This window comes from Oreochromis aureus, linkage group 3, assembly GCF_013358895.1.
Source record: "Oreochromis aureus strain Israel breed Guangdong linkage group 3, ZZ_aureus, whole genome shotgun sequence".
Classification (NCBI taxonomy): domain Eukaryota; kingdom Metazoa; phylum Chordata; class Actinopteri; order Cichliformes; family Cichlidae; genus Oreochromis; species Oreochromis aureus.
Genome location: NC_052944.1, coordinates 87,875,106 through 87,897,056, shown reverse-complemented (window position 1 = coordinate 87,897,056; position 21,951 = coordinate 87,875,106). Strand labels below are relative to the sequence as shown.

The following is a 21,951-nucleotide window of genomic DNA, read 5'->3' as shown; positions in this document are numbered from 1 at the left end:
GTCATCGCTATAATGCCATAATGTTTTATATAGGGGTCTAGATTTATGCCTGAAGTGCACTGCCATGTAAATAATTAGCATTTACTGAATATGTACTGACTGAGTACCACTGTTCAAAAATTGAATAAAGAAGCAAACTAATTTTTGCTTCTTTTTTTTTTATTATTAAAACCACTATATAGAAAATCACATCAGTTACAATGTAGAATCCATGTCATTTATAGTTTATAAAAGACAAAATGTTTACATAAAATCATGACAGTGTTTACATGATATCACCCACTACTAACATTATTTACTGTATCTTTTGAAAGAATAAATTTCCACTATTTATACAGCAAAAGACTTAAGAATATTTAACAGGAGCAAGTTTCATTTTCCCTGGTTTTACTATAACACTGTTCACCAAACGCAGCAAACCTTCACCATCTTATCCAGAAGGGTCACCTCTTCACCCTCACATGGAAGAAGTAATCTGATTGGCATGGTGGTATGTTTGAAGCAGGTCCCTTGTGTAGCGCTGGAACCCAGTCGTGATGTGTTTCATCCATTTCATAGGCTGGTTTGCTGCAATAATGCCAAATAATTAGCAACTCTATAAATAGAAGGTGGTTTTGCAAAATCACTCAGGATGTTTGTTCTAATTTGCTATGAGCTCAGAGCGCATCGAAAATAAAACTAATAGGCTATAAAGAGTGATATGAACAGATTTAGAACTTACCGGAATGAAACTGTCTGGAGCACCAAGAGATATTAGGAGATGGAAGAGAGCTGGATATCAGCTCGTCTCACAGCGGCTATCCAGGCTAGACGTAACATCCGATACCTGAGCTCCTTGATGTTGCTTCCAGGTTGGGAAAGCATAAAAAGACAACCCAAGCTTATTCCCGTGCCGATTGTAAGATCGAACATTGCAGCCGACCACACAGCAAGTACGAACCATGGCTGTGCTTTTGCTCCTTCGTCGCTTGTGCTTAGACCCCCAACATGGCGGATCAGGCCAAAATCCTTTCCACGCCAACCCCCGTGACATCATGCTCCAAAGCCCTCTTGAATTGAATTGAATTGGTTCTTTAGTAATTCTAAAGGGTTAAACGGCTTCCTCACATCTGCTTGACCAAAGTGCCTCTATTGTTGGGGAATTCTCTATTGAGTTGTGAAAGCTGCTTGATGTCTCATCAAACCAGCAGTAAAAGTCGTTGAGGGCGTTGGCCAACAGTGGAGTGGGGCTGTGTGCTTCCTGAAGTGAAAATCTGGCATTTAAAGATGAATGGGAAAGACTCGCTCACAGCTGACTAATGAACATTTGCATGCATGCTTAAGAACTGCATTGACCCCATTTCACCCAAGGTTTAAAATTCTGCCTGCAAATATCAGAGGTGTAGTCATCTGTGTCCATATTTTCTCCAGCATACGGGGGATTCCCATCATAATAAATCTTTTGGTAAGAGGTGATAAAGAACCTAATCAAAATTTTCCATCCAAATTCCCTCCATCTTTGTGAGGTAGTGCATTTCCATTGTTCTTTCCATATTTGAGTCCATTCATCCTTTGTTATGCACACTCTTCCCTCCTTCTCCCATAATATCTTATTTGTAAAAAATGTATACAAACAGGAAATGTGTTTTTTGTTGACGTCACCACTAGGGATGCACCGATATCGATACCGGTATCTGGTATCGGCCTCGATACCACATTTTCTAAAGTACTCGTACTCGTTAAAAGTCCCCCGATACTGGGGACTGATACCACGGTCTGAGACCTGTCTATGTTTGAGCGGCATGTAAGGGGTTAATCACAGGCGCCGAGTGCCCGCCCCCAGGCCCCGGCTGCAGCTCGGAGCTGGGAGAAGGCGAGGCGAAACAAGTGAGCCCTGTGGAACTATTTCAAAGTGAACAAAGACGCGAAAAGAAAGGCGGACTGCATATAGTGCTCAGCTCAGCAAACAGTTATCCTTTGTCCTCCCTGGTGAACATGATGTGAGGAATCTTAGTACTCTAAAGCAGGGGTCGGCAACCCTAGGCACGCGTGACGGTAACGGTATAAACAATGAAAGGTGGTGGATTGGCCAGATGCTGGCCGGTGTGTAAAAATAACTCAGTTGTTTGGTGGTGGCATCGCGGAGCTTCCACAGATTCAGTAAAATTAACAAGTGGTGGAGGCGGCCGCCGGTCCGAGCGTCAGGTGAACTGAACTTCAGGTAAGAAGTTAATGACCTGCAGTCTATCTGGGTCAGATATAAACCAAGTTTAGGTGGAGTTTATTTTCATTGTGCTGACTTTTTACAGTCAGTTACAATAACTCGTACTGCATACTAGCTAGCATGACAGAGTTTCTATACAGCTGGGTGGGTGCTATGATGGTTCTGATGTTGAACTTTATTTTATTCATAAGGTTAGTTAGTAGAGTTGCCAACCGTCCTGTAAAAAGACTGAATCCTCCCGCATTCAGAGAAATTATTACGCGTTTCGTGTTGAGCTGAGAGGGAACGCAGTTTGTCCCGGACTTCAGCTACAATGAAAAAGACAAAAAGGTGGAGTTATTCTTTGTCTTTGCTGCACAGCTGCCTCTTCTTGTCACATTCTCTCCCCCTCCCTCTCCTGTTGCTACGTTAATCATGAAACTGATCAATGATCAGCTGATCAGCTTTTCTCTCTTGTTTGTTTATCGCCCACTTTGCGCCAGAAAGAGGAAACCGCCGGATGTCGCACTAAACAACAGCAGCACGTTTGATCAGCTGTTATTAGAATTATTTAATATTAATTTCTAGTATCAGCTGATGTTTGCTGGAGCCACAGCTGTAAAGCTGCTGGTCATGATGTCGGTTTGGATATCTGGTGAGAGGGTGTGAGATTATTCTGTTGTCATATGTTACCTTATATCTGTAATCAAAGTAGTTGAATTATGATATTGCTGTAGATCATATTATACCCCTTAATATAGAGTGTGTGATCAGTATGTAGTTTTAGTTTGCATTATACTTCTGACTTAAAAGAGTGTGAAAATCATTAGATCTATTTGATTGACCTGTATTACTCGACACTGTTGAATGTGTTACACTGTTTCTTGACATTTCATACTGCTGAATCATGAAGAGAATGTTGTGTGCAGGAGACCTTGTGCCGATAATAGAAGAGACGACCACATTCCATACCCCCACCTTTACAGAGAGCAGAAAGACAGGGAGCTGAGGTCATAACTTAGGCGCCGTAAGAGAGAAAGAATGTGAATGTTTAGGCTTTTACGACTAGGTGGGGGCTACTAGAGGCTATAAAAGGCTGAGTAACCCGTCACCATTTTGAGACTTGCTGTGACCCTCTGCAGGCAGGTCTCCCCATCATGATGGTTCTTATGCTCTTAAGTGTTGAATTATATGGAAATAAAATATTGTTGATTGAGCATTTATACACCGAGTATTGTCCTTCCTTCAGCCCAAAGATTAAAAGAACTGGGAGATTTTAACAAGGGAAACATGCAGGTGAAACCAGGAGATGTCCTTACTGAATCATCAGAGCTGAACAGGTGATGGAGAAACAGGTCTACCTTTTAGGTCACATGGATGAGTTGAAGGAATAACACCAGGATCCTTTTCTATGTAGCTGACAGCTGGTAACTGTGCAGGGGCAGGTCTAGCAAAGTTTTGCCAGGGGGGCAGTTAGGGCATTAACGGGGAAAGTGGGGCACAAAGAAATACTTTCTTATGTCTTGCTGTTATTAAATAATTACCTGAAGCTTACAACCAAAGTTTTTATCTGATGTAAAATGAATAGAAATCATACATATACCAACAAGACTGTACATCACTGTCACAACAGCATTTGTTTTCATTCAAAGGCTTTATGGCTTTAATACCTGGTGGGCCGGTCTCTAGTCAAAATGCCCGGGCTGTTTTTTTGTCCCAGTCCAGCCCTGGGCACGACACGCAGTGAATTAATCTGAGAAGGTGCATCAAAAAATAAATGGCCGCGCCAGTGGCGCACATCGCAAATCAGCTCGCATAGACACATTAGTTGTGCCTCTTCTTAATGACGGTATCTTAACTAACAACCCCAAGTACCAGATTCAACTTGTAATTGGCTAAAAATAACTTAGCCTACTGGTAAGAGGGACGTTGTTAGCTTTCCACATTCCGACACTTCAAAAGCTTCAGGAGCTTTCCGCTCAGCACAGCATCAGCACCACGGAGATACACAGATACATCAGTAGACTCGAGACACAAAGCGTTTTTGGGACTTTCAGGTGGACCAATGTTTTATTTTCTGATCAAACCACAAATCTTTAATGAGCAGCTGGATTTGTCTCGCATTAACTGGCTGAATTAATGCCAGTTAATGCGACATCGAAGCAGCTGGAATCCACAGCTGTGCATGTTCATGGAGCTTGCATTTTCACCTGCTGGACATCACTACCTGACAAGTTTAACTGTCTTCAGAACATTGCAGAGGCCTTATAGACAGTATTTGGCTCTACATATCTGTGTGAGCAGATTTTCTCTCACATGAGTGTCCTCAGGTAGCCGTCTGAATGCTGGACACTCAGAGACCTGTGTCTCTGAGTGGGAGACCAGAGATCACATTAACATGTGTGTCTCTGTATTAACAGACATGCAATATTGGCTTAGTTTATTTTTCTTATCATTCTTGTGAGGAGACCATAAATAGCATTTGTATTTTTTGTATGTTGTACAGTCCATTTGCTATTATGGATAAAAAGTGTCTTTTTTTGTTTCAAAACAGCTGATAACTATTTGCTGATAGCTGCCAACATCTGCGAACAAATATAATTCTATAAAGTGGTTCTATATAGTGTGTAACTGTTAATATAGAGCGTTATTAAATTTATTGCTAATGCAATCATATGGCACACTGACGTCTGAGGAAATTTTAAATGGCACTCGCCATCAGAAAGGTTGCCTACCCCTGCTCTAAAGTGTTATCCCAGTTACATTTTAATCTTTTTGTTCACCGGGGAAATAGTAGTATTTGTTAGTAATCCTTGAATATAACAGAGATTTCTGCAACTTTATATTACAACTTATAGAGCAGCAAAATGTAATCTTATATTTAAAACACTGACAGGATGTTCAAGTCAGTGCAGTACTTCTTGTGTTTAATAACCACCAACCATCTACAACTACAGACATAAGTAATTAGAGTTTAATTATCAAAAGACAAATAAATTAAATAAAAAAATTAGAAGTTGGACCTGGGGCTTAGCTGCACTTCTATGTAATAGCAATTTCAGCCACAAGGTGGAGCAGTGAGTCAGAGTAACCTTTATCTAATCAAGGAAAGAGCGCATTCTTATTTACAGTGGCAGAAAAACAAAAGCACTATATAAATACACATTAGTTACTTACAGTGAGAAATTATTCACAAGAAATGACGGCTGCCACTTTCCCCAAATTCAGACCATGCAATCCTCAAAGAAGGTGCAACAAACCATAGAGCTGCATGTCAGACTTACCAGGCCTCGTTTAGCACATTAAATATTAAAGTTCTCTAGCATATCGAGACTATCTCTACACAGCATAATATAATCCATATGTATGGGGTACGACCCCCCTCTTGGTTGTGGCATGTGGATATTTCTTTAAGACACTAGTAAGTATGTGTGATATCCTGACATTATGAATTGTAAATGTAGCTAATTTTGTAATATTTTTCAATTTTTCTTCCTACATTTAATCTTTTTGTCATGTTGTTTTTGTTGTTGTATTTAGTTTTTTATCTGTGTGTACTTTTTTAGTCTGGATGAAAAAGTTGGACGTAGCTAGCTGAGAGAGAGACTGAGAGAGAGCTTCGTCCATCGGGCTGTCAGGATGCTGACCATCTCTGAATCGAGAAGGGGGGCCCAAGGGTACATCTTTTGCCATCCTACAATGCTGTGATTGTAGCCATTCCCCACTGTCTGTGAATGGTACTCATGGCCATTGATCAGTAGACTTTGATTAGTTGTCATTGATCAATGGTCATAAGAATTTGCATACTAACAATCATGGAACTAAACCCCCAGGACATTGTTCCTTCAGTGGGCTGGTTTCCTTCACTATGCAAATGTACTGTTTATAAGATTGGGGAAACCTGCAGTCAGCTGAGACTGAAGAAGTCACTTGGATGAGTGACGAAACGTTTCTCCAACTGAAAATGTCCAGATGAACAGAATCAACATTTAGGGATTTCCTTTTGGATTTTTCCTTTTGGGATTCCATTAATGTGGGGGGGGCTGGCTGACCTCTGTTGACCTCTAGAAATTTTTGCAAATATCTTTAAAATGATAGCGACACAAACAAACTTTTTTGCAGCACAAACGTTTGACATCAATTTTGTTTGATTTGGGTAATGTGGGGGGGCTGGTTGACCTTTTGACCTTTACGTCTGTGAAGGTTCTCAGTCATCCAGGTCATCGTAGACTAAGGATCTTGGAAAGAAAAGCGTCTGGACTTCTTGAGTTGCTTGAAGACGTTTCACCTCTCATCCGAGAAGCTTCTTCAGTTCTAAGGATCAGTGGTGGAGAGTCCCAGATTCAAACCTAGTGGGAGCCCCCCCCCCCAAAGAGGGACAAAGGACCCCCTGATGATCCTCTACCTAATCACATGTGCCAAGGTGTGAAAGCGGGTGTGGGTCCTAATCAGCCAGAGTTTCGGGTGAGCTCATTGTGGCCCCATCCTATCATGTGATTTCCTGAGGTCAGATGGCCCAGGATGTGAGGGGGCGTTAAGGCGTCTGGGGAGGGATCTCAAAACTGGATTATAGATGGCAGACAGTTGGTGTCATAAACCACCGCCTCTGTTCAAAGATGGTCGCTCACAGTGGACATAGATGGCTTCTTTCCCTCCTCTTTCAAACCATCTGTCCTCTCTGTCCAAAATATGAACGTTGGAATCCTCAAAAGAGTGACCTTTGTCCTTTAGATGCCGATGGACTGCTGAGTCTTGTCCCGTGGAGGTGGCTCTTCTATGTTGTGCCATGCGCTTGTGAAGTGGCTGTTTGGTTTCTCCGATGTAGAGGTCTGGGCATTCCTCGCTGCACTGTACAGCATACACCACGTTGTTCAGTTTGTGTTTAGGAGTTTTGTCTTTTGGGTGAACCAGTTTCTGTCTGAGTGCTTTTGACCTTTACCTTTTCATTAATATCTTTAAAACAGAAGCAGCACAAACGACAATTTTAGCAGCACAAACGTAGCACAGTTGATTGACACCAATTTTGTTTGATTTAATTAATGTGGGGGGGCTGGTTTACCGCTGATAACCTCTAGAAATTTTTATTAATATCTTTAAAATGATAGCAGCACAAACGAAATTTTTTGCAGCACAAACGTTTGATACCACTTTTGTTGAATTTGAAGAAGGTGGGAGTGGGGGGGGGGGCAACTTCACTCACATCCTGTAGCAGCAGAAAAGGCTAACATTGTTATCTTTTTACAACAAAAAAAAACAAAAACAAAAACAAAAACAGCCAACATGAGAGGTTTTTGAAAAAGTTTGTGTTCTCCATTCTTTAAGCACCATTTCAAAAGTACCAGTTTGGTACTGGTATCGGATAAAACCTAAATAATACCCATTCCTACTCACCACCAGGGAACCACTGCTTTATATAATATGAAAATGAAGTTCAAGCAGATCCCATGAAACTTGGATTACACAAACACACACACACACACACACACACACCCACACACACACACACACACACACACACAGAGTCAGACTGAGGTCTCCAGTTATCAGCAGGTCTTCATTCATCTCTGTTCGGTTTCTGTATCGGCGGTCCTGTTCTTCAGGTTGGTCAGAGTTGTTCTGATACACGTAGAGCATCCTGTATGAACTGTCCACCAACTCCACTTTCGAGTCGTTAGGCCGGTTAACTTTAATTTGGAGGGGGAGTTGGACAGACTCCACCCCCGACTGCTCCACCTCCACAATGGGGACTGAGAGGGAAACAAAGCATAATGTGCGCTGTAAAAACAGCAGCATGAACACTGAGCACATTTTCTTTGACCGGATGAAGTGAAATATTTGCACTGAAAACATTTGAGTCCACTCTGACACAGAGCTGAGGGGTGTCCCATGAAGCGAGTGTTTATACACCTCCCTGCATTTCATTTTCAGTTACTATTATTCAGATCGATTCAAGTGTTTTCTGCCTCATTCAGCAGATTCATATCAGAATCAGTGTGATGCTCTTTTTCAGTAAGTTTCACTGTTTCCAGCTCACTGAGGAACTTTAGAGGCTGTTTGGACAGGATTTAGTGTAAAAAAGGTCACAACTGGGTATCACATGAAATACAGGTGAAAACTAATCATGTTCTGACCTTTGACTTTCAGCTCCACTTGTTTCTTCATCAGGGTTTTTCCCTCCTTGCTGTAGACGGTGCAGGTGTAGGTGTTGTTATCTCCATCTGTGGGGGTTTCAGGTTCAGACTGAGGTCTCCGGTTTGCAGGAAGTTTTCATTCATTTCCGTTCGGTGTCTGTAAACAGGGTCCTGATCTTCAGGCTCAGAGATGTTCTGACACACATGAACCTTCCTGTCTGAACTGTCCCTCCACACCACTTTAGTGTCTTTGAGGAACTTTTGTAGGGCAGCTGGACAATTCCACTCCTGAATCCACCTCCACCTGGGGAACTGAGAGGAAAACAAAGCACAACATGAGCTGTACAGACAGCAGCAGCAACCCTGAGAACATTTTCTTTGACTGGATGAAGTGAAATGTTTCCAGTCAAAACATGTTTGACTGATTCCAGTCTGAAATATGTCCACTGAACAAAGACAGTGTCGTCTTTGGTGTCCAATCAGCAGCACAGCTGACTGTATCTTAGCTCCGTGTTATTGTCACAGAAGCAAGACGCTCACTGGAGGAAACTCTGAACTTGGTACCTGAGGGGTATCCTATGAAGACACTTCAACATTGTGACAACTAATTTTACCCTCAAGCTTTGAACATAACCTGTTGCAGACCAGCTAATGTCTTAAAAAGAAGTCAGTTCAATAACTTCTGTTTTCTCAGGCTCTTCTCTCAGCCCTTGGTATTTAAATAAATAAATAAATAAATTTTTATTTATATAGCACCTTTCAAGACAGAATCACAAAGTGCTGCACATAAAATTACAAGTCATAAAAAGATTTAAAAAGACTAAACAAAAGAGGCAAAAAGTTAACCAAAAGCAGTTTTAAAAAGGTGAGTTTTGAGTTGTTTTTTAAAAACAGCTACTGAGTCGACAGTTCTTAATGCCTGGGGGAGAGAGTTCCACAGTCTAGGGGCCACAGTGGCAAAAGCTCTATCACCCTTAGTCCTCCTCTTAGTATTTTTTATAACAAGTAAGCCCAGATCAGATGACCTCAAAGACCTGGTAGGGACATCGGGCTGTAGCAGATCAAAGATGTAGGCAGGTGCCAGTCCGTGCACAGCTCTGTAGGTCAAGACCAGGATCTTAAAATCGACTCTAAATTTAACAGGAAGCCAGTGTAACTGAGATAACAACGGTGTCACATGTGAGTACTTGGAGGATTTTGTCAAAAGCCTAGCTGCAGCGTTTTGCACAACCTGCAGACGATCCAGAGAACCTTTGCTAAGACACATAAACAGCGAATTACAATAATCCAAGCGTGACGAGATAAATGCATGTATAGCAATCTCCAGTTCAGATCGAGATAAAATCGGGCTTAGCCTAGCCACATTTCTTAAATGATAAAAACAAGACCGAACCAGAGATTTCACATGCCCATCCAATGTGAAACTGGAGTCAAAGGTGACACCTAAATTCCTGACAGAGGATTTAACATAGAGTGAGAGAGGACCAAGGGCTTTCACTATCTGCGATAGAAATCTATCAGGGGCGCATACGAGGACTTCGGTTTTCCCCTCGTTGAGTTGGAGGAAATTTGCAGCCATCCAACGTTTGATCAAATCTAAGCAATCATTCAGATGCTGAAGCTTAGATAAATCCTCGGGCATAAAAGAAATGTACAACTGAATATCATCAGCATAACAATGATAAGAAATATCCTCAAAAGAGCCCATTATATGCTGGAGGGGGAGAAGATAGATTAAAAACAATAAAGGCCCCAAAACTGACCCTTGAGGGACACCATAAGTAAGGGAGGTAGAGGATGACCTAAAATCGGAGACTGCCACAGAAAAGGATCGGTGATGGAGATAAGAGGAGAACCACTCTAATGCAGTTCCAGATACACCAACCCATTTTTTCAGCCTTTCAATGAGGATGTGATGGTCAACTGTGTCGAAAGCTGATGTGAGGTCCAACATGAGTAGAACAGAACATTTTCCTGCATCATTATTCATCAAGATATCACTTGAGACCCTAAGAAGAGCTGTCTCCGTGGAATGAAATTGACGAAAACCGGACTGAAACTTATCGTAAATGTCATGTTTATCTAGAGCTGCCATAAGTTGCTTAGCCACAACCTTTTCTAGAAGCTTAGCAATTAACGGTAATTTAGAGATCGGTCTGTAGCTGCTCCAAAGAGAGGGGTCTAGTTGAGGTTTTTTTAAAAGTGGGAGAATAGCAGCGTTTTTAAAATAAACCGGAACTATACCAGATGCCAGTGAAGAGTTGATTAAGGTGAGCACACATGGGCCAATAGACTGGAAGACATTTTTGAATAATGATGCAGGTATAATGTCAAGTGAACAGGAAGATGCTTTTACTGAATTCACTAATTTCACTAGCTCAGGTAGTGAAACCGGAGAGAAAGTATCCAAGACAATGGGCCGGGATGGGGTAGAGATTGAGATAACAGGTGCTGAGTATGTAAAACTCATTCTCACGTTATGAATTTTTGCCAGCAGAAAAGAGAGAAAATTTTCACAGTCCTCGTTAGAAAAAATAGGGGCCGCAGGCAGAGCAGGAGTAACAATGTCACTAATGGTGTTGAATAGCACCTTAGGATTGCCTTTGCTCTTTGTAACCAAGTGTGAGAAATGGGCAGCCCTCGCATCTCTGATCGCATTATTAAAAGAAGCTAAAAGGTCCTTAAGATAGAGGAGGTGAACATTTAGATGAGTTTTCCTCCACCTGCGCTCCGCTTTGCGACAATCACGTTTAAGACAACGAATACTGTCATTTAGCCAAGGAGGAGATTTAGAGGCAGAAACACTCCTCGTCTTAAACTGACAGATTTCATCTAAAATAGAAAGTCAATAATTATTAAAAAGACTGGTTGAGAAATCAGGAGATAGCTGTAAGTTAAAAGCATCCACAAATTTCTCCACTGTGGAGGTGTTAATAGAATGTCAAATATAATGTCAGTATAACCTTTTAATAATATAAGTTTGCATATGGTAGAATGCTGCATGTAATCATTTGTGTTTAGAAGTATATAGTTGTTGGCATATTGAAAGAATGTCCCATCCTAGGAAGTCTGTAACAACGTTGTGTGCATTCCAGAGTGTTCTGATATCCACACCCACATCCTGGGAGCATGGGAAAGGACATACCTTGTCTTATTGTTTTATGGTAGGATTAACGTAGCTATATCTGTTTTACTCTAAGTGCATTTTGTTTAGATGAACTGCTGGACTTCCAGGCCAGCAGGTTTAGGAAGTCATTTTATGGGTTCACATACACACACATACACACACCTAAACATCCACATTCCAATGTAAAGAACAAACACCCACTGATGTATAAATAAAGACCAGGGCGGTGACACGACGCGAGTTTCAGAGCCCGCACTCCTGTGCGAGTTCTGTGGCTGCCCTTGCTTGCAAGTAACTAACTGCAGTGTGTGTTTCTCCTCTCTGATTCTCAACTGAAGAAGTGTTTTAGAATACATCTCTTAACAGGAGGAGTTTAAGATGCGAGAGCTAACCATCCGTCTGACAGGGGATAAAGGCTCATTAAAAGACAAGTTAAAAACAATAACATAGTGATCAGAAATAAAAATGTCCTCAGAGCAAATAAAATCAATATTCAAACCGAAAGAAAAAACAAGGTCCAGAGTGTGACCTTTGCTGTGTGTAGGACCGGACACATGCTGAGTCAAATGAAAAGAATCTATAATGCTCATAAAGTCTCTGGCGAAAGGGTCGGAGTCGTCATCAACATGTATGTTAAAGTCCCCAACTATAAGCACCCTAGACAGCTTCATAGTAGCGGATAAGAAGTCGCTGAGCTCCGATAAAAATAACCTGTTATATCCAGGTGGACGATACACCACAGCACAGTAGAAAGGATCCTTATTACCGATTTTAAGCATCTGCAGCTCAAACGAGCGAAAAAGTCCAGTTTTCACGGAGCGGCAGGAGAAACGATCCTGGAAAGCCACGGCAAGCCCACCACCCCGACCAGACAACCGAGGCTGGGTAATAAGTATAGCCATCCGGGCAGAGTTCAATAAGTGACGAATAGTCTACATCCCGCTGCCAGGTCTCAGTCAGGAATAAGAAATCGAGTTTTTTAGATAATATAACATCATTCAACAAGAATGATTTATTAGAGAGAGATCGAGCGTTAAAAAGCGCCATATTCAGTGAGCTAGAAGCCTCATTATTTGCAGAGGCTCGAGTTAAGGGTCGTAAATACACAGGGTTCGAGCCGTCACGCTCATAGAATCCACTCACCGAGGGAAGAAAAAGCCAGCCCGCAGAAGAGTCTGGATAAACGCTCCTAAGGTGGCAAGGTCTCAAAGAGCCGGGCCCAGCGTATCCAAACAGGCCGTGGAAAACAAGTCCCCCTCCATGGAGCTTTTCTGGACACCGGAGACAACGCACGCTCGACGTCGCTTACCAGCCAAACCATGCCGCCAATACATCCTGAGCTTTACTTGAATACCTCCTCTTCTCCCTCTCCTTCTCCGTGGTCTAGAAGGACCACTGAAATCGTCTGACAAGGATCCAGCTAAAGGAGGAGTCCAGCTTCTCGTGTTCCTTCTTCCTGATGTTGCTGCCTCTCGATATAACTATGTCTGTCACTACGGCCGTCTTGCTCTGCTTGTCCACCACTATTATGTCCAGTTGGTTAGCCATCACCAGTTTGCTCATGTTTATCTACAAGTCCCACCGAATCTAAGCTTCATTCTCAACCACCATATGGGGAGTCTCCCATTTTGACCTTGGGATTTCGGGCCATACTTTGCACAGATGTTCCTGTACACTATGCCGGCAGCTTGGTTATGGCGTCCCATGTAAGCCCTCCCTGTTAGCATCTTACACCCTGCTGTTATGTGCTGGATTGTCTCTGGGAGATCTTTACACAGCCTGCACCTGGGGTCTTGCCTGGTGTGATAGACCCCTCGCTTCTATCGATCTTGTGCTCAGAGCTTGTTCCTGTGCAGCCATGATTAGTGATTAGAATGAGTCCATGATTAGGAGTCCTATCAGGAGTCCTTGGTTAGCATAGGGAAGCAGTTAATAGGTACTGGCAGGCCAAGCTTAATGTGGCCTCTTGTGGCTGAGGTAAAAACTCAGGTGTGGGAAGAGTAGAGATGGGGTATCCGGTGCCATTATTCTGTTCGGTTCTGACATAAACGGTAGTAACCAGACCGAAAAGCAACGCACATTTCGGTGCTTTATTTTCCTGAGATGTCATACACTTCAGATTCTAGCCAATCATTTTACGTTTCCGAGGATAGTAGGCGGGCACAGGTACGTACATTCTTTTAGAGCAGAGCTACAGATTAAAAATGCCCGAGGCGAAGCGGTCAAAAGTCTGGCTGTACTTCGCAGCAAAAGATGCAAACTCAGCAGCCTGCAACAAGTGCTTTAAGCTGATACTGTGATACTGTCAAAGGAGGTAACACCTCGAATCTGATGAAACACCTGGTGACGCATAGCGTTTTTTTTTATAGCCAAGAAATGCACCGTACTGTTATCGGACCCGGAGTTAGCAACATCCCCCAAAATCCCGAAGGGCAGAGTCCTGGCCCCTAGCCCTGCAAGTGTAGCAGAAATGATGACGGATGATGATGTCAGCAGCAGCTGCTCTTCCCTGCGTGAGTAGCTTAATGTTGTTTGTGTGTAATTTACGTTGAGTAGGCTAACCACGTTATTACATTAATGCATGTAAGGTGAACTAGCAAACATCGTCGTAGTTACATGCTGCTGTCTTCTTGTTTGATGGCAGATGCTCCCTTCACCCTGGCCAAAAAGGCTAAAATGACCAACGAAAAAGTGGGAAACAGCTAAACATGTGAGATTTTTGGACAAAGTTTGTGTTTTTTTCATTGTTTAAGCACTGCTTCCAGCCAAGAGTGAGACCATATATGCCCTATAGCTGCAGAAAAGGCTAACATTGTTATCTTTTTACAAAAAAACAGCTAAACATGAGAGGTTTTTGGACAAAGTTTGTGTTCCCCATTCTTTAAGCACCGGTTCGAGCACCGTTTAAGCACCGGGACCGTTTCAAAAGTACCGGTTTGGTACTGGTATCGGATAAAACCTAAACGATACCCATCCCTAGGGAAGAGCTCAGTGAGGCAATTGAAAAAGACTTCTGGTTTGCCTCAAAGCAATTCTGGCAAACAGTCAAGTGACTCAGGAGGGCAAATAAGTGCTCTACTCACACGGTATATACTGAGTAGCGATGTGCAAAGCAGCCAGTATTTGTATCTGTTGAGGGGGGAAAGTATTTGTATTTGTATTCCAGTAAAATTCATAATAAGCGTAAAAATCCATTTTTTTGCATTACACTTCTAAATAACATTATAGTGTAAGTATTCTTTATTTATATCCATTTTAATAATTATGGACATGCAGTATTAGTTGATGTTTTTCCATAAATCCAGCAATGAACATGTAACGTGATTGAAAAGAAAATAACAGCCATCGCCTCATCCATGGTTAAACCAACAACTAATAAAATACCATTGTGAACATTATGAACCCCCGTGTCACTAACCCATGTCAGTCACCTCTTTCACACGTCACTCACTTGTCCTTCAGCCTGCCCAGCACAGATAGAAAAAGGTTGTTTGGTCACCAGTTATCCAGTACAAGGATTTAGGACCAAGACTGTTAAACCCTGAAATAATGTGTGGCAAATGATCATCTGTCAGTATTTTATGAAAATATTTCTTTTAGAAGCAGAGCTTAACTTACAGAAAATTGTTGCTAAATTCTAAACCCATCTATTTACACAATAAACACTATCTGCCTCATTTGACTGATTCATATTGAGATTTTGGGTTGAAGCAAGTAAGGTAAGGTATATACCATACATCTCCATTCCTTGAACTCAACTATCACAATTGGATATCATATGAAAAAGAAAAAGAAAAACCTGTACACAATGACCTTTGACCTCTTACCTCTGACTCTTAGCTCCACTTCTTTCTTAATAGATTCCTTTCCCTTCTTGCTGTAGACAGTGCAGGTGTAGGTATTGATTGATTGAATCTTTATTTTGAACATGTTGAAAAAGTACAACAAAATAGAATTAAAAGAGACAAATGAACAAAGCAAAACAAAAGGAAAACGAGCAACCACAACTCCAAATAACTTTCATGTTCAAAAGGAGCAGGAAGAAGCATAAGCTTATTTAATCCCACCCTTTTCCACTATCTAGTATCAATAGACTACAGAAATACCTCCTTGCAATTACATTATATGTCATGTGTTTTTTTTTTTTTTTTTTTTTTATATACATATATGTTTCTATCTATCCATACATACGTATATACACATACGCACATATACACATTTTCAATAACCCCATTAACACCTCAAGGATACACAACCTACAAATATATATATATACCCATACCAATATACCCGTGCACCCGCACACATGAAAATATTAGACAAGAACACCCTATCAAATCTCTACCTCTTCCCTGTACCCTGTAAAACCATATCCTTAAACCGCTTTTTAAACTGCGCCATGCTCGGACATTGCTTCATATCTTTACTTAGTCTGTTCCACAGCTTCACTCCACACACAGAGATGCAAAACTTTTTTTGATGTTGTACGGATACGAGGATGTTTTAAATTTAATTCCCCCCTCAAATTGTATCCCCGTTCCCTTTTAGAAAACATTTTTAGAATATTGTCAGGAAGCAGGTTATTTATTGCTTTATATATAATTTGTGCAGTAAGAAAATGAACCAGATCTGTGAATTTTAGAATTTTTGATTTTAAGAACAGTGGATTTGTATGATCTCTGTAACCAGTTTTATGGATTATCCTTATGGCCCTTTTTTGTAATATAAAGATTGATGATAGCGAACATTTGTAAGTATTGCCCCAAACCTCAGCACAGTAATTCAAATACGGTGCAATCAGGGAACAATAGAGAATGTGGAGTGATTTGTGGTCCAGAATGTGTTTTACTTTACTCAAGATTGAGACACTTCTTGAAATTTTGTTATGAATATGTTTTATATGAGACTTCCAGTTTAATTTATCATCTACAATCACACCAAGAAACTTATGTTCAAGTACTCTTTCAATTTCCACACCATCTAAATGAATCTGCACTTGTGCATTTCTAAGGAATTCCCAAATAAGATTATTTTAGTTTTACTTAGATTTAGCGATAGTTTGTTCCTGTTAAGCCATTTTTAATTTTGCACATTTCTGAAGTAATTGTATCCTGCAGCTCCTTTAGATTCCCCCAGAACAAAAATATTTGTGTCATCTGCAAATAATACAAATTTTAATATATCAGATGACTTACAAATATCATTTATATAAATAATAAATAATTTTGGACCCAGTACAGAGCCTTGTGGAACACCACAAGCAATGTCCAAGCATGATGAGGAATGGACACCCAGCTTCACAAATTGTTTCCTGTTACTTAAATAATTTTTCACCCACTGCAGTACAACCCCCCTGATCCCGTACCATTCCAGTTTATTAATTAATATGTCATGATTGATTGTGTCGAATGCTTTCTTGAGATCCAGAAATACTCCAGCTGCATACTGTTTCTGATCTATAGCATTCGTAATCTCCTCAATTGATTCGATTAATGCCAGAGATGTTGATCTTTTGATCTGAATCCATATTGACTGTCAGAGAGTAATTTATATTTATCTAAGAATTTGTCTAATCGTTTATTAAACAGGTTTTCTAGGATTTTGGAGAATTGTGGTAGTAAAGAAACAGGCCTGTAATTTGTGAAGTGGCGTCTATCCCCAGTTTTATACAGCGGCACAACTTTAGCTATTTTCATTTTGTTTGGAACTTTTCCAGTCTGAAATGATAAGTTGCAAATATATGTTAGAGGTCCTACAATTCCTTCAATGACCTTCTTGACGATTTTCATGTCAATATCATTACAATCAGTAGATGTTTTATATTTACACATGTGTCCAATGTCAATTATTTCTTTTTCCTCCACTGATGTGAGGAACATTGAGTTAGGGTTCCTATCAATCAGGTTTTCACTACAGTCTACTGATGGCAGTGACTCAGGAATTTGTTCTGCCAGTTTTGGTCCAATATTTACAAAATAATGATTAAAGCTGTTGACCTTATCAGCAGTGTTTTCCATAATATTGCCATTGTCGATAAAGTATTGAGGATAACTTTGTTGTCCAGAATTATTTTTAATGATACCATTTAAAACATCCCATATTCCCTTCATATTATGTTTATTATTGTTCAATATTTTACTATAATACTCCTTTCTACATACACGTATAATATTGGTCAACTTATTTTTGTATTTTTTATATTTATTTTCAGCATCTTTTGTTCTTTGTTTTAGGAATTCCCTATAGAGTGTATTTTTCTTTTTACATGCATTTTGTAAACCCTTAGTGATCCATGGTCTATCTGAATATTTGTGCTTTCTGTTGTATTTTATTGTTGGACAGTTTTTATCGTACAACTCCATGAATATTCTTAAAAATATGCCATATGCAATATCAATATCAGTTTCTTCGTACACGTTGTCCCAGTCCTGATTTAATAGATCGTTCTTAAGTGCATTCATAGTTTCTTCTGTCCTTACACGTCTGTATCTGAGTTGTTCCTCATGCTGATTTCTCTTATAATTAGTGTCATAAACTGCAAAAACTGGTAGGTGATCACTGATGTCATTAATTAATAATCCACTCACAATGTTGTTTTCCATATTGTTAGTGAAAATATTGTCAAGTAAGGTGGCACAATGTGGTGTAATTCTGCTAGGCCTGGTTATTTTAGGATGTAAACTCAAACTGTACATAGTGTTTAGGAATTCGTCAGTCATTTTATGCTTTTTCGGATTCAACAGGTCAATATTAAAATCACCACAGATAAACATAACTTTTTGATTAGTTTTAGAGAATACTTCTTCTATGAAGTCATTAAATACTTGAATACTAGAGCCAGGTGTTCTATATATACAGCTAATTATTACATTTTTCTCTTTTTCCTTATAAATTTCAATTGTTATACACTGTAAAATGTAATATTGTGTTTAATTAAAAATATTAAATAGGCTGAACTCAATTTTTATCAATTTGTTATTAGAACTCAATTTAAATAAGTTACCAGTACTTTTTATGCAAAAATGCTGATAAACTCGATTAATTTGAGTTGTCCTAACTTAGAAAAACGAAGTAAGCTGGAAGTTTTGCTTCTCAGGGCGGAAGGATGAAAGATGTGTTTTGAAAATGCCACGTGACTACCGTCCTCCTCCCTCCCGGATCAGTCCGCATGTTCATGGCGCCAGCATTTGTTATGGAATATATTGAGCAAACCTGGAGATATTATTGTTGTCATTGCTGTGGATCTTTACTGACTTGGTGAGTAAATGTTTACTCGTATTCAAACTGATTTTGTGGCTTCTCTTAGTTTAGCACCAGGTTTATAATCTTGCTAGCTAGTTAGTGTTAGCCTAGCGCGTTGCTGCTGCCGCTGTGCTCATGTTACTTAAAAATTAACACCACAGCCTTAAAAACCTTACATAAAACTATGTCGGTGAATTTTTTTTGTTGATTGTTTGAAATAAATAAGTGAGATAAGAGCCCAGACAAAATTCTTTGGGAGGTGCAGCCGTTAGGGGTGGGGTGGGTGTGGGGGTGAATATGCGAGCTCTCCGAAAACGTGGAAGCACTTTTGCAAATATGTGATATTTTGATAAATTAAGTAGATATTTGAGCATTACTCAGCTACATTCTCGCCTGAAAATATCTTAAAAGGTTATTTTGTGACCCAGAAAGGGTAGTCTGGGGAAAAGGAGGATCGCATTTGTCGGCCACGGTTGTCGGAGCCTGTGCGCACTTGTAAGCGCGGCAATGGCGGAGGAGCACCGCTGAAAAACGTATTACTTTTTCTGGGTCACAAAATAAACTTTTAAGATATTTTCAGGCGAGAATGTAGCTGTGTAAAGTTCAAATATCTGCTCGATTTATCAGGACATGACATATTTGCAAAAATGCTCCGACGTTTTCGGAGACGTCTATTTTTTCATGCTTTGTGGCAGCTTTAGAACATCTGTGGCATCTACTAATGTCAAATCTAGCCTTTATTTAACAACATAAGCGAACTCTATGTTACAATGATTGCACAGCCATTAAGGATCAAATCAGTTTCTGAAAAATGTTCTGTTTTTCTCCCTCTGCTTGCTTCTTACTGTCTTTGAGGCTCGGGACCAGCACTCCTGTTGTTGGACAGAAAGACATCAACTCAGTGGTAAGTGTTTTGGTTTTCCAATATATTAGTAACTGTCAGTGACATTTATATTAACCAGGCCGAACTTTAATCATACTTTAGATCAGCCTGTTTTACTTATTGTTTTATTTGTGCTTTGGTTTGGGGAAGTTGTTTCTTTACTGATCTTTTCCTGTCTTCTGTTATTAGACTTGAGATGTGACTGCACGATGCTGTTGCTTCGACTCCAGTTAATTCTACAAGACATGCTGTGTAAGTAAACAAACAACAACAGTTTGGTCTGCATTTCTTGAAAGATCACATCCCCCAAACTTAGTTTAGAGGGTCTACACTGTATATAGTGAAGTCTGCAAGTTTTCTAACAGCAAAATTTGTTTTGTGCCCAAATCATTTTGCACATCATTAGAATGAAAGTTATTGCCCATGTTTGCATAGCACTTTTTAAAGTTATTCTTTCATGACAATATTGTGTGTTGGTCACAGCTATCCAGACTGACAATTGGGACATTGAATGTCACCTCTCCGGTGGGGAGGGAGCCTGAGATTGTCTAAATTGGAGTCTGTTTTATACCAAATGCAGAAAAAATGTTTTAAGAAAGCAATTAAGTTCATGTTCCAAAAAATATGATTGTTTGCTTGCAGGACACCAGGAGAGATGAGTCCTCCGTCACAGATGGTGTGGTCAGTGAAGGTGGTCACCTGCAGGTTCAAGCTCATTGCATCTCCAACCCACATCCACTGCAACTGTACTTAAGGGAAGTTAAAGACTTTCTTCTGCACTTACATTTGGATCATCTCGATCCATGACAGTCATTCAGGCAGTAATGACTGGACTGGAAACAAGCCATCCTTAAAATATTACAACATTCCAGCTCCTGTGTTGGAATGAAAAACGAATGTGTTGTTTAAATTAGAGACTGCACTTGTGACAGAACAATAAATATTTTATGTTGATTATATAAGTAATGTAAGTACAAAACAAACTTGTGGTAGGCCTAAACTTATTTTCAGAATAATTACATCTAAGACTTTGTTTCGTTGTAAGATTATAACAGTGATGGCAATATCATTTTTATTCAGCAGAACAGTGTCCAGTATGTTGGCTGTTGTACTTTGTTGTGTTTGAAAATAAAAGTTGTGCTCATTTTAACATCATTACAAAAGTGTTGTTAATTATTTTTAATGATATTCATGGTACCACAAATTGTTTTTTCATTTAGTTGAACTTGAAATGTTTGTCAGTAGGTAAACAATTAGTATTGTCAGAAAGTCAGAAATATCAAGTTATTCTTAATACTGCAGACTTGCAATGTATAAGTTGTCCTAACAGTCATCTTAAGTAAGCTTTACTTAGTTTTTTTTTTTGAGGCAACGAGTTTCCATAATTTTTTGAGTTCTGGGAACTAACACGGCTGTGTACATTTTGAGTACAGTGTACTCAAAATGAGTAAGTTGTCCTAACTTGGTCATCTTACGTAAACTTGATCCAATTTTTTTGAGTTCTGGGAACAAATGAGCTTGTACAGAGTACTCAAAATAAATACGTTGTCCTAACTTAGTCATTTTTAGCTAAGCTTTACTCAATTTTTTTGAGGCAACGAGTTTCCATAATTTTTTTGAGTTCTGGGAACTAATTAGATTTTACAGTGTACATTCTAATAAATTATCAATTACAGTTGTCATACTTTCCACCACCTTGTAATTTAGGTTTTTATCCACATACACAGCTACTCCCCCTCCACTCTTGTTCCTTCTATTTACAAAATTCACTTCATATCCCTCCAGTCCAAAGTCCATTCCTTTCTCCGCATTGAACCATGTTTCAGAAATGGCAATGATTCCAAATGGATTTGTCAACTCATTTAGATATTCCTTTATATTGTTGAAGTTGGCATACAGACTTCTGCTATTAAAATGGATTATTGATAATTTATTTTCCGTGTTGATGGTGTGCTTAAACTGTTCATCAGTGAAGTAGCAGCAGTTACTGCTGATGTTGTAAAAGAAATTATTTTCCGGGTCTATATCCTTTTCTAAGTCTAGAGCATTATGGTCTGTGTATCGAAATGTTCTCAGTTCCAGATTATCATAAAGAGAATTCCAATGAGTTATATTGATATTGTTGCCGGATGCAGATGAAGTTCTTTTGGACTGTGCCATGTGTTGTGTTGTGTGTCACGTCACATGTGTATTCATACCTCCAGTGTAAGTTGAACCTCAGTATTTGTCCAGCTCCTCCATATTTCTGATGACCAATACTTTGGCTTGTTCCGTGTTCCATTGAGTTTAACGAATACTTTGCAGTTGGTGGTCCATGTATTTTGAATTTTTCCCTGTTTCTTCAAGTAACGTGCTTTCCTGGCAATGTCCGCATTTCTTTTTATCA

At 39.8% G+C, this 21,951-nt stretch overlaps 1 protein-coding gene and 1 long non-coding RNA gene across 3 annotated transcripts in view; one reads left to right on the top strand and one right to left on the bottom strand.

Moving 5' to 3' along the window:
- The window catches only part of LOC120438424 (myelin-oligodendrocyte glycoprotein-like), a 357,354-nt gene that overhangs the window by 301,933 nt on the left and 33,470 nt on the right, over nucleotides 1–21,951 (bottom strand). The gene's annotated exons all lie outside the window — the stretch shown is intronic.
- Nucleotides 18,542–20,240, top strand: LOC120438452. The gene is made up of 4 exons (XR_005611921.1): nucleotides 18,542–18,697; nucleotides 19,538–19,586; nucleotides 19,755–19,817; nucleotides 20,208–20,240. It is a non-coding gene; the product is annotated as an uncharacterized LOC120438452 (long non-coding RNA).